Raw genomic sequence first — 14,523 nt, 5'->3', positions numbered from 1 at the left:
AAATCATGTGGTATTTATTTGTCTTTGTCTCTGACTTCACTTAGCTTAATACTCTCTAGCTCCATCCACATCATTGCAAATGGCAAGATTTTATTCTTTTTTATGACTGAGGAATATTCTGAAAATAAATATTCCAGGTAAAAATGGGCAGAAGATATGAATAGAACATTTTTCCAGAGAATAGATACAGATGGCTAACAGACACATCACTCATCATCAGGGAAATACAAATCAAAACCACAATGAGAGATCATCTCACACCTTTCAGAATGACTAATATCAACAACACAGGAAACAACAGTTGTTGGAGAGGATGCAGAGAAAGGGGGACCCTTACATAGTTTGGAGGTTCCTCAAAAAGTTAAAAAAATAAAACTATCCTGCAATCCAGCAATTGCACTACTAGGTATTAACCCCAAAATACAAAAATACTAATTTGATGGGATACATGTACCGCAATGTTTGTAGCAGAATTATTGACAACAGCCAAATTATGGAAAGAGCCCAAGTGTCTATCGACCAATGAATGGATGAAGAAGATGCAGTATATACACACAATGGATTATTACTCAGATATCAAAGTATTTTTAAAATTACTTTTTCACTATTTTAATCAATGCAATTTTTACTGCATTTTCTAAATAAACCTTCTAATAGGATGAGATTTTCAAAAATGATATTGATTGGTGTGCACAAAACATTTTGATTACAGAAGTGTAGAAGTATGTCATACATTGTTTTTAATAATATAATAATCACTTAAAATACATTTCAAATTAGTATCATTTCAATTAATGAATTATTATGATACCTGAAGTTAAAACAAAATATAACTTACTGAGGAGTGGGAAATATGCAATGCACAAATTAAATACCTGCAACTTTTATTCATTTGTAACTTGATGTAGGTGAGTTGAATGATCACAGAACCATACCAGTGTATGGCTTGTTGAAACACTTCCTCTTTATTTTTGTTTAGAAACCTGAAAAACCTTCCTTCTGTTTTCTAGTTTCTAGCAATGGTATCTTTTAGACAGGTATTTTAAGAATAATAGGTCTATTTGTTCTTCATATATAACATTCAGAATAGAATTACTTTGCAGAATCCATTGCTATTTTGAAGATACTGTGCCTGAAAGTTACAAACCACGTAATAAATCTAAGCGGGCTCTGAGCTTTTATAACTTAGGTGCTTACCACATCTCCCAGTGCTCTTGTTAATCTGGCAACATCTATGATGGTTAAGAAGTTACAGAAAAAATTTTGAACAGCACAAAATTGTCAGAATAATGTATTCTTCCAAAAATATATGCATGGGTAATACTAAACAAAAACTATTAGGTTTACATCTGTAATTGAGAATGTTGCCCACAATGCCTACCTAGGTGGCTCAGTTGATTAAGGTTGTACCTCCTGATTTCAGCTCAAGTCATGATCTCAGGGTCTTAAGATTAAGCCCCACATTGGGCTCTGCACTTAAGATTCTCTCTCTCTCTTTCTCTCTCCCTATAACCCTGCCTTGTGCTCTCTCTCTTAAAAAAAAAAAAAAAGGTTGCTAACAAAAATTAAGATTAATTAATATTTTGAAATTGTGCTTTTGGGACGCCTGGGTGGCTCAGTCAGTTATGCATCTGCCTTTGGCTCAGGTCATGATCCCATGGTCCTGGCATGGAGCCCCATGTCGGGCTCCCTGTTCACTGGAGAGCCTGTTTCTCCCTCTCCCTCCGCCTGCCACTCTGCCTACTTGTGCTATCTCTCTGTCAAATAACTAAATGAAATCTTCAAAGAAAAAAAAAAAAAAGGAAGAAACTGTGTTTTTATATTCAGTACTTCCTATAAAACAGTTTGTCATATGATAGTTTTTATATTAATTATAAATCAATACCCTTTATAATTTATATTCATCATTAATGTACTTTATAATTTATATCAATAATTGGTTATACTGATATATGTATTATATTAATAAAATTAACATATCAATTTTAGAATAACATGATATATAATTTAAATATATTATGTATATCAATATGTTAAATTATTTTAACTTTGGAGACTGTTTTCTTTTGAAATTTGGTTACTCTAGGGCACCAAAAACAAATATTAGATATTCAAATATAATTTTTGAAAATTGCTGAAACGTTTTATATATACATTATATAAATATACTATTTATATGTAAATCCATATACATACTTTTCTTTGTATATTTATATTTATAAAATTATGTATACATAAGTTTAAAAATTTTTTATTTGAATGCAGTTGACACACAAAATGACTTTATTACCTGGTCTACAATATATTGATTCAACTTTGCTATACATTATGTTCTGTTCACAAGTATAGCTACCATTTGTCACTGTGCAATGTTATTATATCATTGACTATATTCCCATGGTGTCCCTTTTATTCCCATGATTTATTCATTCATAACTGTTTTTATAAATATATAAAATATACATGTACGCATTCATTTGTAAAATAAAACCATGAACACAAAAATATGTGTTGTGTATAGATATATATTTACATATATTCATTGCAAATTAAAATATGGGCACAAAACCAGTTTGTATAGTTGTAAAGCATGGACATAAAATATTGATACCAAATAAAAATAATTATTTTAGATCCCTATCCAACTGGAATAAAAACAATTACATGCTTCCTAGAAATCAATTCTAAGTACGATTTGAACCTGAAATCCATGGAGTAAGCTCAAATGTCAAACTTTATATAACTATATAATTATATAACTATATAAGCACTATTAATAAAAAATCACAAGTAATAAAAAATCTTAAGTAATATGAAATTATAGACACATTTAATAATGAATAGGTAAACCCAAAGTGAAAAGCTTGATGTATGTCTTTTTAGTTTTGTGTAAGTCGGTTATATACTTTATTTCCTTATAGGTGGAATATGCCCCCTTTTCAATTCTGTATTACTATAATTTTATTACTATAATTTTATTAATATTATGTTAATATATATAGTAAAAGTAATTTCTCTATAATTCTGAAGAAATCATAAATTCTATAGGACTCCAGTTAGCAGATTTTAAAACCCAGACAACCTTGAAATCTTTTCACAAAGAAAAAGGCTTAAACAAATAGACTTCAAATTCTAGTTCTCTCCAACATTCCAGGTGAAATGATCAAAGGCTTAGATCATGTGTGGCGGGATAATATTTATATGTTTTCTGTAGATATACCCTTCTCCTTCTATATCCAGAAAATAGCTGGGATTTAGCTTTTTTTTGGCATGGATTTTGGGTGACCAGATAAAAGTTAAAAGTGCATCTTTTCCTTTTGTGTAATTTTAAGCTTAGCAAAGAGGATTCCTAGAATTTTGAGGGAAATGGAAGGGAAAGGAGAATTTAGAAGCAACTAGAAGGGAAAGACTGCAGTTGAAAAGGGGGCTGACTAATCTATGTCCTTGAGAAACCATAGTACCCAGGAAGAAGGCAAGACCTAAAGGGAACACAGTATCAAACACATGTCTAGAGCTTGCTGTGTGTGAGGCACTTTTGGATAACTTCACCTGCATTTATTCATTTAATCCTCACAAAAACATTCTGAGATCACCTAATAGAATTTACACTTGACAGATGAAAAAACTGAGGCAAAAGAAGTTATATAACATACAATGTGGGCACAACTACTAGTAGAGGCACTATTTGACTTGTAACTGGCTCCACTGTATGCATTCACCCAGTGGACTTTTTCACGGCTAATGGGTGTATGGATGCATAGTATCTTGTTGGCAAAGCCCTCACTATTACAGCACACAACAAAGTCCAGGAAGATCTTGTGTCTCTAAAGGTGATGTTTGGATGTATGGTAATCATGAAAATATAAGAATTTCTGAGATTAAATTTTCTATCAGCCTGGTAGAATGGGGGCTTAGAGGCATAATTAAGTTAATTCAAAAGAAAAGCTTTTAAAATGTCAATATTCCCACATACTTTCTGATGGATAATAATATGTAAGAAACTTTGAGGACTTAAGGCAAGAAAAAATACAGAAACAACTAGACCAGGTCATAAGTCAAGAACTCACCATTCACCAGTTCAAGACAACTCTTGCCCTCAAGTATGTGAAGCAGATTCCAACAGATATGCACTCTTATTTTAGAACGTCTGGGATTGGGAATGAGAAGTCACTGGAAAAGATGGGAGGTATAAATCTTGATACAACTGCAGCCTCGGGGAAGGTCACAGATGCCTGAAACAATCCTGGGTTGGCATATATTGCTCCTTGCATGTAGTTAAGGAGGCTGGACTTGCGAGGTAAAGAGGTTTGGGTTTTTTTTTGTTTCTCTAATAAGTAGGGTTAAATGAGCCTCTGAGAGAATAGAAGCAAGGTCCTAATCAAATTCTACCAATACAATCAAAATGGAGACGGAACAATGCCATGCTTTCTGCTATGATTGCCTAGCTCCCTAAGTTAAGACTCTTCAGGTTAGAGGGTCTCTGAATTGGAAAAGAAAATCAGAGTGAATATAAACATTTTGCTTCCCATTTCTTTTGTGTATAACTGATTAAAACCAAAATAAACCCAATCTGTAAAAATGACCTTTCTGAAATTTCAATGAAGCATTAAGTGCAGTGATGTAGCAAGATTAAAAACAAAAACAAAAACACTGAAACTAAAAGTAAACAGGCAACTATAGTGAGCCAAAAGAATGGAGAACCAGGAAAAAACAAACAAAAATCATCACCTATATCTTAGATGGGAACAACACCATCACCTTTTGTTGAAGAGGCTAGGGAGGCTAGGAAGTGGCTTTCACAGAAATCTGTCTTCTCACAATTCTGGATAACTAGAAGTCAAAGATCAAGGTGTTGGCTAGGTTATTTCTTCTGAGGACTTTCTCCTTGTTCATGGTCATCGTCACCCTCTCTCTTCACATAGTCTTCCTCTGTATTGGTCCATTTCTGGCTTTTAAGTCTTCGAAAAATGGCCTGGAATTTCTTCTGCATCTGATTGTTCTCCTCTCCCCATCAATTCCATAGCTCTTGGAAGTCCAAGGGTTTCCCAAGGATCTATGCTAACACTAAGAAGACTACATTCTCCTGTGTCTTACATTATTTACTGGCCCTAACACATCGGCCTTAGCATAAAACAGGACACTTAGTCCTTCCGTTTTTCAAACAAACAGACAAAAATTAATAAAATTGATTAATCAAACATCTGTATGCTGAAAATGTGCTAGAGCCCCACCAGAAAGCCATGACGAGTGTCTCAGAATTATCCATAACCTCCTTGATTCTCTCCACTGCGCCTCTCACAAATTACAATTCAGCAATCATTCCTGTTTCCTGAGCATTCCCTTAGCTTCTCACACATACACAAAATATTTTTCAAAAGAGTTTTCTCTCTAAGAGGAATTCTTGTGCCAGCTGTTCACAGAAACAAATTTTCACCTCAGAAGAAAAACATGATAATGGATGTAAAACCTGTAATGGAGGGAGTGTACAGAATATTGGATATTATAGAAACCCACATGAGTAAATTAAATGTCCATTTTAAGAAATGTTTCACAAAATACGTAAGAAAAAAGAAAAAGAGAATATAAATTATGAGAGCAAAGAAGGCACATGGAATATACCCTAAAATACAATTTGCAGTACAGACTGAAGTCAAGAACAAAATGAAAATCAATGATCAAGAAGTGATAAAATAAATTAAAAAAAAAAAACAAGATTAATAAATCACCCCAGTCTTAATTTTTTAAAAAAAAAAAGAAGTAATAAAATGAATTTTTCTGGGGTAAATGAACACTTGAATCTGGAGATAAGATAGCTTGAAATCTACCATGCAACATAAATACAGAGAGCATCTCAACTTTATACTATTCCTGTAGGAAGTCTTGAATGTCATGAATAAAGAAAACAAATAAAATTTTCTAAGTATTTTTGGAAGGACAGACACATATCCAATTCACACTGAACCATATACATATATAAGTACATATATACATATCGATGACAGAGTTTTCTTCTGCATCAGAGAGCTATAAGACAATTGAATCAACACAATTTGGGGAAGAGGGACACACACACACACACATGCACACATATACACATTTATTTATCTTTCAATCTATAATACATAAGTTGTGGCATCAAAAGTACATCACCAGAAATACAAGAATTTCAAAATGCAGTGTAACCTAAAAAACCAAAATAATAGCAGCCAGGAAACCAGACAGTTAAAGATATAATCCAGATGACTTAGAAATTAATCACTTAAAACCTTGGTAACAAAATTAAAAGGAATAAGCAAAGACTTCTTTCTCCTAAAAAGTGGAGAAGAAGTTCTCTACTCTTTCTACTAACTACAGTAAAAAAACACTGGAGAGAAGAAGGCAGACTGGCAAGGAAACTCGGCATCCAGGAAATAACAATGCTGAAGTCTGTGGGTTTTCTTTTCTCTTTATATATTGCAGACTTGGTGTTACAAAAGCTAGTAACTTGTAAATGTCAATGGGCACAGACAATAAAAGCCCTAACAAAAGTTTGCTCCTGTTTGGTTTTAAAAGGCTTATAAAAGGGACAGTCTAGCAAGATTTAAAACAAACAAACAAAAACTTAGAAAACAGCTACTTTATCCAAACAGCACAGAAAAAAATGTGGCCCCACCTTTACTCACACCAACACATGCCTAGACTTCCACTCTCCGGTAGTTATAAAAATTTGCCTTTCCTCTTTCCACATATCCTTGTGAAAGTGATATTGTCTTTAAACCCTGCATGGTAATCCCTGATGCACCACCATGATACCCAGGGAAGATAGGGTGATCCAGAAGTCCCAATACTTGCTTGAGATCTTCTAATTTTATGTGTGTGTGTGTGTGTGTGTGTGTGTGTGTGTACATACATATATAAATATATATATATAAACATTTTATTAATTTTTTGAGAGATTGAGAGCACAGAGTGAGGGTGACAGGGAGAAGCAGACTCCCCACTGAGCAAGAAGCCCAAAATGGAGCTCGATCCTAGGACCCTGAGATCATGATCTGAGCCACAGGAAGATGCTCAACTAAGCTACCCAGATGCTCTGAGACCATCTGACTTTTAGGTGAATAACCAAAATGCTTCATTGTGGGAACAGGCAAAATTGGTTCCAAGCAGATGCAGCAGATCCATGTGGCCCTCCACGGGAAGGCTGTGGGGCCGATGGCAAGAGCACCATGATAGACAAGGCCATCTGAAGGCATCTGGAGAACCAGCCTGCTCTGGAGAAAACTATTGCCTCACATGAGGAGGAATGTGGGCTTTACGTTCACCGAGAAGGACTTCACTGAAATCAGGGACATGCTGCTGGCCAATAAGTAGCCAGCTGTCACCTGTGCTTGTGCCAAAGCTCCATGTAAAGTCTTTGTGTCAGCTCAGAACACTGGTCTGGGGCTCAAGAAGACCGCCTTCTTCCAGGCTTTAGGTATCACCACTAAAATCTCCAGGGGCACCATTGAAATCCTGAGTGATGTGCAAACGTTTAACACAGAGACAAAGTGGGAGCAGGCAAAATCATAGTGCTTACCATGCTAAACATCTCCATCCCGGCCTTCTCCTTTGGGATAACCATTCAGTAGGTGTTTGACAATGGCAGCATCTACAGCCCTGAAGTCCTTGACATCACAGAGGAAACTGCATTCTTGCTTCATGGAAAATATCCCCAAGGTTGCCAGTGTATGTCTGCAGACAGGTTACCTGACCATTGCATCAGTGCCCCATTCTACCATCATATCAGCAGGTCCAGGCTCTGTCTGTGGCAACTGACTGCACCTTCCTACTGCTGAAAAGGTCAAGACTTTTTTGGCTGATCCATTAGCATTTGTGGCTGCTGTTCCTGTGGCCACTACCACCAGTGCCGCCCCTGCTGCTGCAGCCCCAACCAAGGCTGAAGCAAAGGAAGAGTCAGAGGAGTCAGACAAGGATAAGGGATTTGGTCTCTTTCACTAATCACCGAAAAGCAACCAATCTTCCTCAGGCCCCTGTTCGGCAGGAGACCTGCGTCTCCTTCTCCCACTCCCCCTGTTTGTGTTCCCTCTCTCTCTGTCTCTCTGAAAAATAACTAAATAAATAAAGTCTTAAAGTGATCAGTGATCATTGTATTACACAAGTAAGTAAAAGATTTAAAATAAAGAAATATTTTAGTTCTTTAAAAAAAGAAAAAGAAGTCATGAAGGCCAAAAGGAAGTAGATTTTTGTTGTTGTTGTTGTTGTTTTGTCAGAGAGAGAGCATAAGCCGAGGAAGCATTAGGCAGAGAAAGAAGCAGGCTCCCCTCTAAGCAAGGAGCCCAATGGAGACTAGATGCCAGGATCCTGGGATCATGACCTGAGCCAAAGGCAGGTGCTTAACCAAGTGAGCCACCCAGGCATCCCAGAAGTAGTATGTTTTAAAGCATTGAAATAAAAGAACTTTATACCCAAGAAAATACACCCAAGAATAACAGACTTCAAGAATAAAGGAATTCAAGACAGTCTCAGATGATGGAAAATAAAACAAAATAGACAAAAGAGAAGCAAAAAAATGAATAAGAATTGTTCCCAGATGATTTACCCTAAAAGGATGACTTAAGGAAGTTATCTAAATATCAAAAAGGAAAGACAAAACAAAACAAAAAACCAGAAAGCAAAATTATGGGTAAATACAATAGACTTCCCTTCTCCTATTAAGTTTTCTAAATTATACCTGATATTTGAGGCAAAAATTATAGAATTGTCTACTTTAGCTCTCAGTGAATATATAGGAAATATTTAACATAATTATAACTGAGGTAAGGTGAAAACTTGTAAGGGTAGGAAAATTTTGCATAATGTTCAAGTAACCTATAGGAAGAGAAGAAAAAGAAAACACAGAAATGAAAAACAAAGAGAATGAATGGAAAACAAAAAATAAAATGATAGTCGTAAGCTCTTAACATATCAGTAATTGCAGTATATGTAACTAATCTGATTACAATTAAAAAATAAAGATTGAAAGAGTATATTTAAAAATATGATGCAACTGTATGTTATTTATAAGAAAGTCATTTAAAATACAGGTTTCCCTCACTATCTATAAAGAGAGTGTTCTTATGAAAACTTTCATAAGCCACAACATGGCATAAAGTAAAGAAGCAATTATCATTAGTTTATATACAAAAATTTTTCTAGCATTCCCAGACCCCAAAAATAACCTCTCTCAGGCTTTTCTGACTCCTGAGGACACATCTTGCTAATGGATGCACAAAATAAATCAAGATAAAAAAAACAGATGCTCATAGACTTAGTTCAGAGCTAGGGAGGCTTGATGCTGAGATGCTGAGCATAGTTCCTCAGGAAGGAACTTGGTGGTGCAACTCTCGCTGCGACTGGTTGGCACTCTCTCTTTTAACGACTCACAGCAAAAGAAACAATGCTATTTTTGCCTTTTTTCATAAAAGTGAAAATCCTCTTAGGATTTCTTTAGGTTAATGGAAACAGGTACAAATGTAGATTTTTTTTCATAAAAGTGGAGTGGCATAATGCAAACGTTCAAACAGTGGGGAATACCTGTATAATGACATATGGAAATTGAAAGTCAAAGTATTTATAAAGAATACGCAAATAATCAAAGGAAACAGGAGTGGCTGTATTAATACATCGGACAAAGTAGACTTCCCAGCAAAGAAATTTACCAGGAACAGAGTGGGTTATTACATAGTGATAAAGGGGCCAATCTACCAGTAAGACACCAATACTGAATATGTAGACACCAAACAGCAAAGCTGCAAAATACGTGAAGTGAAACAGGTAGACTGAGAGAATAGACCAAGTCACAATTATGGTTAACCTTCCCACACCCATCTCTCAAGCAGGGATAGACAACTAGACATAACATTAGCAAAAATATGGAACTCAACATTGTTTTTAACCAACAGGATCTAATACACATTTATAGGATATACAACTTAATTACAGTAGATTACACATTATATCCACAGAACATTCATCAAAATAGACCAGATCTTAACCATAAAACAAATTCAAACTATTAAAGAGGACTTAAACCATATGTAGTGTATTCTCTGACCACAATAGCATCAGGGTAGAAAACCAATAAATATTAGAGCAATAATAGGACAATCTCCAAATGCTTGAAACTAAACTCTATTTCTAAGAGCTACAGATATCAAAGAGGAAATATTAAAGGAAACAGAAAAAGGACAAATTTAACAAAAGGAAAATGAAATTAACATTTCAGTACCTATGGGATACAGCTAAAGTGGTGATAAAGAGAAATGCATATCACTAGATGCCTATATTAGGAAGAAAGAAAAATCTCAAATCAGTAACCTAAGCTTTTCTATCAGGAAACCAGAAAAAGAAGAACAAAAATAAGCCCAAAACATGGAGAAGGAAGGACATAATAAACAAAGCCGAAATTAATGAAGTGAGAAAACAGAGAAACAGTGAAGAAAATCTGTATTAAAAAATCTGGTTTTTGGAAAAGATCAGCAAAACTGACAAATCTCTGGTGTAACAGATTAGGAAAAAAAAAGATGGCATCAAGGTCATGAATGAAATAAGAGCTATCTCTAGAGCCTCTGCTGGCATCAAAGGGATAATAAGGGAACAATATAAGTAACTCTACACAAATTTGACAACATAGAGGAAATAGACCAATTCTTGAAAGCACAAATTAGCACTACTCAGCCAACCTGAAATAGATAAATAACGTAAACACCTCCGTAACTTTTAAGAAATTAAATTGTTGATTTATACAATTATGAAAAAAGAAATCTCCAGCCTCAACTGTTTCATTGGAAAAGGATACTAAACATTTTAGAACTAACAACAACAACAAGAGAACTAATTTTAAACAAGCTCATGTAAAAAATAGAAGAGGAAAGACTTTCCAACTCATCTGATGCAGCTCATAATTACTCTAATACAAATCCAGATGACAAAAAGGTAGAAAGAAAAAGAGGAAGAGAGGGAGAAAAGGAGTGAAGGAAGGAAGGTGGCATGAAGGAAGAGAGGAAGGGAGGGGGGAGGGAGGAGGGGGGAGGGGGAAGAGAGGAAGTAAAGAAATCAAGAAGAGAAGAAACAATAAATCAACATTCCTCATAGATACAGACAAAAATAATTCCAAATTAAACATTAGCAAATAGAATTCAGAAAAATATAAGAAATTAGTAAATTATAACAAATTAATTTATTCTAGGGATGCCAAGAAATATAACCTTCCATATTAAAAGGATAAGAAAGAAAAGTTTCATGAAAAAATTGCATGATCTTATCAGTTGATGTAGATTTCTGCATTGTCAAATTTCAACACTCCTTCATGATAATAATTCTTAGAAAACTGGGAATAGAGAGACTTCTCTAACCTGCTATAAAAAAAAGAAAACGACAGATAATCTACAGCTAGTGGTAAAAGACTGAATGCTTTTTCCTCTAAGTTTAGGAATAAGACAAGTTTATCCAGTCTCACCACTGCTATTCAACATGGAATTAGAAGTTGTAGCTAACAGGATACCATTAAGCAAAGGAAAAAAGGCACTCAGATCGGAAAATAAGAAATAATTTCTATTTGCAGATGACCTGACTGCCTATGCAGAAAATGTCAAAAATATACAAAACAGTTCTATAATTTATATGCAAGGTCAGAAATGTCATATAGTACAACATAAACCTTAAAAAAAGTCAATTGTATTTTTATATACTAGCAATGAACACATCAAGATCAAAATTAAAAAAAAAATACCAGTTCCACACCCTCAAGAAAAAGGTAATACCTACATATACATCTAATAAAATATGTACAACACTATCCAGTGTTGTAAATTTTAAAATACTGATGAAACCAAAGAAGATCTCAATACATGAAAACATATAACATGTTCATGAATTAGAAGACTCAACACAGGAAAGACAACACACAATTCCTATCAAATCCTAGCAAGATATCTTGTAGTATATACAAGATTATTCTAAAGCTTCTATGGAAAGGCAAAAGAAGGAAAATATCCATAACATTTCTGAAAAATATAATAAAATAGTAGGAATTACCAGTCCATGTAATTTGAAGACTTATAAACTATTGTATGAGGACTGTGGTATTGGCAAAGACAAAGACACACAGATCAATAGAAACGGGATAAGAAACCATACACACAGAAGTACATCCAACGGAATTTTTTGACAAAGAGAAAAAAGCCTTTTCAACAAATTGTGCTAGAGCAATATGACACCCAGAGTCGGAAAAATGCATCTTGACCTAAACCTCACAATGTACACAAAACGTAATTCAAAGTAGACAGTAGATTTAAATTAAAATATTAAACTATAACATTTCTTGAAAATGTAGGAGAAGATCTTTGGGACTTCAGGCTTGGTGAAGCCTAAACACGATGCCAAAAACAGTCCATAAAAGAAAAAAAAAAAAAAAAAAAAGATGACCTGGACTTCTTTCCCTGAAGAAGATACATGGATAACATTTAAGCATGTAAGAGAAGAGGTTTCATATCAATAACCATTACGGAAATGCTAATTAAAACCACAATGAGACATACTTACTACATACTCACTACATACTTATTGGAAGAGCTAAAATTAAAAATAGTGACACCACCAAATGCTGGTGAGACTATAGAGAAATTCAATCCTGGGATGCTTGAGTGGTTCAGTCATTTAAGAGCCCAACTCTTCATTTCTGCTTAGATTGTGATCTCAGGCTAAAGGACCCCACCTTGGCTTGTGGGGGGGTCCATACTTAGAGGGGAGTCTGTTTGGGATTCTCTCTTCCCCTCTCCTTCTGCTCTTTCCCTGCTCGTCCTCTCTCTCTCTCTCTCTAATATAAATAGATAAATAAATAGATAAATAAATAAAATATTAAAAAAAGAAAAAGCCACGAACAACTCAGTCCCTCATATACTGCTGGCAGAAACGTGAAATGGCAGTTATTACAAAAAATAGCTAGGCAGTTTCTTAAGAAAATAAAATATACATTACCATACAATGGATCAATTGCACTTCTGGGCATTTATCCCAGAGAAATAAAACTTATATCCACACAAAAACTTGTACATAATTTTTTTATGGCAATTTTCTTTGTAACAGCCCCAAATTAAAAGCAACAAAAATGTTACTTAACATAGCTATGGAAAAACAAAATGTAATATCTATGTATCATGGAATACTATTAATCAGTAAAAAGGAACAAACTACCCATATATGCAGCAACTTGGATCATTCCCAAGGGCACTCTCCTGAGTGAGAAAAAAAAAAAAAAGCCAGTCTCTAAGGGTCACATGCTGTATAAACCCATTTACATAACATTCTTAAAACAAAGTTATAGAGAGGAAGAACTGACTAATGGTTGCCAGGGTTTAATGAACAAAGCAGCAAGGGGTAAGGGATTTGGGTATGGCCATAAATGGGTAGCACAATGTGAGTCTTGATAGTGAAGAAGTAGTTCTGTATGTTTTGTTTTGAAGTAGTGGTTTCATGAACACACACTTGTGATGCAGTGTCATACAACGATACTCACTCTTTATTGTATTAACAGCTTCTTGGTTTGCTATTGCTGTATAGCTATGTGAGATGTAACCTCTGGGAAAAACTAGGTGAATGTCGCCTGAAAACTCTCTGTATGGTCTTTGCATCCTGGCTTTTACATTAACTGGCTAGGTAACATTCATTCAATAGCAATTTCTTGAGAGCTAGCTATGTTCCAAGGATTATATACCAAATTGATGAAGCAGTAATAATCAAATAAAAAATGATCAAACAAAAAATCAAAATAGAAGTGTTCCATCTTGTAAGGGAAACCTAAGAAGGATATAGACAAATGAACAAGCAGTTAAGCAGTGATGCATTCCTTGACAGTAGGCATGGGGAGAACGGAAGTCAACAATAAGAGACCAGATCAGAATTAACAAGTGAGAGCACAAGCATGGAGTCTGCTTCAGATTCTCTCTCCCTCTCCCTCTGCTCCTCCTGCTTACTGTCTCTCTCTCTCTCAAATTAATAAGTAAATAAGTAAATCTAAAAAGTTATAAACAAAAAAAGTAAGAGATCTTTTCTGAAGTTATAGATGAAGGATGAATAAGAGTGGTCTAGGTGAAGACCCAGGAATGGAGAGAAGTGGATTAGGATTATGAATGTGTTTCAATACAGATGGCACAACACTTGCAAGATCAAGAGCAAATAATTTATCCAATGTTGCTATAATCAGATTACTTTTCATCCTTTCCATGTATAACACCTGTATGTTTGATGAACAAAGAGATTCAGCAAAATAGCCCACATTAAGAGCTTTATAAGCCAAAATAGACTCATAACTGTACAGTTAATTATTGTGAATGTATAGCAAAACACAGAAAGGAAAGGAGAGGAGATTCTATTCGGTGAAACAAGCAAAAGCTCAGGGTCAGGAGGTTTAAGATGTGAATTAAAAGATCAGCCTAATAGATCATAGGGTGCCTTTTAGTACCCGGAGAAAATTCTATATGAAAAGATTATAAAAGTCTCTATTAT

At 34.7% G+C, this 14,523-nt stretch overlaps 1 pseudogene; it reads left to right on the top strand.

The window, feature by feature from the left end:
* Nucleotides 1-7,089: 7,089 nt before the first annotated feature.
* Nucleotides 7,090-7,977, top strand: LOC132022341 (large ribosomal subunit protein uL10-like; annotated as a pseudogene).
* Nucleotides 7,978-14,523: the final 6,546 nt, after the last annotated feature.

This window comes from Mustela nigripes, chromosome 7 (genome assembly GCF_022355385.1).
Source record: "Mustela nigripes isolate SB6536 chromosome 7, MUSNIG.SB6536, whole genome shotgun sequence".
Taxonomy (NCBI): Eukaryota; Metazoa; Chordata; class Mammalia; order Carnivora; family Mustelidae; genus Mustela; species Mustela nigripes.
The sequence above is the reverse complement of the archived record's forward strand: the minus strand, read 5'-3'. Positions and strand labels throughout refer to the sequence as shown.